We start from the raw sequence: 3,350 nt of genomic DNA on the forward strand, positions 1-3,350 counted from the left end.
TACGGTGCTAGAATTACAGCCCCACACTGCTATGACTGAAAGTTTTTGAATGTGGCTGCTTGGGACTGAACTCAGGTCCTTATGTTTTTGCATCAAGTACTCTTTGTTATTGAAAAATCAATTACTACCTCATATAATATCATGATTATAGTGGTTCCCTCTCTCTACTGCCCTCCCCCCAGTTCTTCCCCACATCTCCTCCCATCCAGATCAACTCCCTTTCTGTCTCTCATTAGAAAAGAACAGGCTTCTAAGAGGTAATAATCAAACATGACAGAATAAAATATAGTGAGATGAAGCAAAAGCTATCACAGTGAAGCTGGATATGGCACCACAAGAGAAGAAAAAGAATCTCAAGAACAGGCAAAATTATCAGAGATTCACTCGTCCTCAGTCAGAACTGCCATAACAATACTAAGCGAATAAGAGCTATAATATATATGTGGAGGACTTAACACAGACCCATATCAGCCTTGTGCTTGCTGCTCTGATCTCTGTTAACTCATATGTGTCTTGCTTAGTTGATTTAGATGACATTGCTCCCCTGGTATCCTCCAATCCATTTGAGTCTTTCAGCCTCTTCTTTCAAGGGATTTCCTGAGTTCTGAGGGAAGGGATCAAATGGAAACCTCCAATTTGGACTTCCCCTCTCTCCCCATAATGGTTGGCTATAGTTCTCTGTATTTGTTCCCATCTCAGCAAGTATTCTTACCCTTAAAGCCATATGCCCAGTCCACAATATTGTTTTCAAACAGGCTAATGATTCAGTTATATTGTTTGGTTTTCATGGTTCCAGTATTAGGAGATAACACAATCTAATTTTTTGTTTAATTTTTATTCTTTTTAAAGTAACTACAGAATTGCAGTCGAATTTCACTTTCCTGGAGATGATTATACAATCTTTGATTTTTTTCATGATTCTCTCATCTGATTGTTTCTGTTTTCAATGTCTCTTTATACCTGTAGTGGTTTGAATGAGAACTATTTCCCAAATGTGAATACTTGGGTCCCCTGTTAATGGTCCACATTTAGGAAGTGAGGAAGTGGAACCTCGTTGACAAAAATATGTCACTGGGGATGGGCTTTAGAGTTTATAGCCTCTCCTCACATCCTCTGTGATTCCTCTCCTTTCTCTGTGTTGCTGGAAATGTGTTTGCTCAGCCTCCCACCCAGACTACTGTAGCTGGGGCTCCCTCACTAGTAGACTCTGCTCCAAATAAAGTTTTTATTTCATAAGTTGTTTTGGTCATGAAGTTTTATCACATAACAAAGCACAACCAAATTGTTTCTTTATTAAAAACTGGAAAATAGGGGAAAATATTACTACTTTAAAAACTATTTTAAGGCTGGAGCCACTGTCACAGAGCCCAGGCCACACTGCTTCTGCTCACTTGTCGTCCCCACCGTGCACTAGCTGCCTTAAAAGATTCAAAGTCCAAGATGGCAACCCTCAAGGGTTGTGAATCTTTTTAAGGAAGAACAGGTCCCTCAGAACAAGATTACAGTTGTTGGGATTGGTGGCATTGGCATGGATTGTGCCATCAGTATCTTAATGAAGGACTTGGCAGATGAGCTTGCCCTTGTTGACGTCACAGAAGACAAACTAAAGGGCAAGATGAAGTATCTCCCGCATGGCAGCCTCTTCCTTAAAACACCAAAAATTGTCTCCAGCAAAGACTATTGTGCGACTGCAAACTCTAAGTTGGTCATCATCACAGTGGGGGCCATCAGCAAGAGGGAACAGTGAATGTGAACATCTTCAAGTTCATCATTCCATACATTGTGAAATACAGGCCACACTGCAAGCTGCTTATCATCTCAAATCAGTGGATATCTTGACCTACGTGGCTTGGAAAATCAGTGGCTTTCCCAAAAGCTGAGTTATTGGAAGTGGTTGAAATTTGGATTCAGCTCAGTTCCTTTACCTGGTGGGAGGAAGGCTGGGGGTTCACTTGCTGAGCTGTCATGGCTGGGTCCTGGGAGAACATGGCAACTCCAGTGTGCCTCTGTGGAGTGGTGTGAATGTTGCCGGCGTCTCCCTGAAGTCTCTGAACCCAGAACTGGGCAATGATGCAGACAAGGAGCAGTGGAAGGAGATTCACAAGCAGGTGGTGGACAGTGCCTCCGAGGTGATCAAGCTGAAAGCTTACACATCCTGGGCCATTGGCCTCTCTGTGGCAGACTTGTTCGAGAGCATAATGAAGAACCTTAGGCAGGTGCATCCCATTCCCACCATGATTAAGGATCTCTATGGAATCAATGATGGTATCTTCCTCAGTGTCTCATGTATCCAGGGACAAAATGGAATCTTGGATGTTGTGAAGTGACACTGACTCCTGATGAAGAGGCTGGCCTGAAGAAGAGTGCAGATACCCTCTGGGGAATCCAGAAGGAGCTGCAGTTCTAAAGTCTTCCCCGTGTCCTAGCACTTCACTGTCCAGGCTGCAGCAGGGTTTCTAGGGAGGCCACACCCTTCTCATTTGAGCTGTGGTTAGTACAGTGGTGTTGAGGTGATGTGGGGAAACATCTCAGTTTCAACAGCCCTGCCCTGCTGCCAAGTGGTAGTTGTGTGGTGGTAACATGGTTAGTGTGAGAGTCTCACTGTCTCAGAGACACTCTACCTACTGTGCAGGCTTCCATTACCATGTGTGCTGCATTGCTGCCCTGAACACCCTCACCAAACATGCCTAGGCCAACGAGTTCCCAGTTAGTCATAACTTGGCTCCAGTGTGTAAACCCATTATGCATATCTTGTGCATAAATGTTCTACAGGATATTTTATGAATTATATGTGCCTGTAGTGTACAGTGCAATATTATGTGAAATGTAAGATCTGCATATGGATGAAGGAACCAACCACTCAAGTGTCATGCCAATGAAAACACCAAATAAACCTTGAACATTGGAAAAAATATTTTAAGAAAAACAGATTGGAAGGTAGCTATATTTATACTATCAGCATTGTGAAAGTCTGCAAGAGTTTTTAGAAAGATATTTTACATGTTTTAAAAGGCTGATATGTTATGTTGAGGATGAATTTACTAACGGTATATATTAGTTTCCCCAATAAACAATCCAAATAGCATGTTCCATGTTTAAAAATTTATAGGACAATGTGATCTTATACTCAAAAATTAAAATGTATTTTCTCTAAAAATTAATATTAATGGATTTAGAAATGATGCATTGATAATGAATTTATATTATTTTGCATGCACAGGCAATTTCTGTTTCTTTGGACTGAAGCTGAGTTCCTATGGCTGCCTGAATTCCCTAGCTTAAATCACTTATTTGCTGTTATGCAGGTGTGTTTTTCTCAGTGAATAAGCATCTGTACCTGTTGTATGCTG

General features: G+C 41.6%; 1 pseudogene; it reads left to right on the top strand.

Annotated features, from left to right (window-relative positions):
• On the top strand, positions 1,346 to 2,883 carry Gm13365 (predicted gene 13365; annotated as a pseudogene).

The sequence above is a fragment of the Mus musculus genome, chromosome 2 (genome assembly GCF_000001635.26).
Source record: "Mus musculus strain C57BL/6J chromosome 2, GRCm38.p6 C57BL/6J".
Classification (NCBI taxonomy): Eukaryota; Metazoa; Chordata; class Mammalia; order Rodentia; family Muridae; genus Mus; species Mus musculus.